Here is a 316-nt window from a genome sequence, read left to right as displayed (position 1 = left end):
CTTTTTTGTTATTTGCGGTGAAATTCTTAAGTAAACTAAAGAACTATTTTCTTGTGAGATGACAGAAGAGCTAGGACCGGATTTTCTGCGCTTTGCCGCAAAATTTCCTAACAAGAAAAGTTGGCGCTAAATCTCGATATTTAAATTCGATTGTATTACATCCGCCCAACGTTACATCCGTCCTACGATATTTCGGACCTTCCCGCACGTTGTTTTTCAGCAGCTTAAAGCTGGTCCGATGTACTGTAGGTCGAATACACACTTCATTTAAAAAGTTAGTGTATCCAAACCAAGGGCGTATACAGGGGGGGGGGGG

This window comes from Eurytemora carolleeae, unplaced genomic scaffold, assembly GCF_000591075.1.
Source record: "Eurytemora carolleeae unplaced genomic scaffold, Eaff_2.0 scaffold465, whole genome shotgun sequence".
In the NCBI taxonomy this organism is placed as follows: Eukaryota; Metazoa; Arthropoda; class Copepoda; order Calanoida; family Temoridae; genus Eurytemora; species Eurytemora carolleeae.
Note: the sequence above shows the minus strand (reverse complement) of the source record.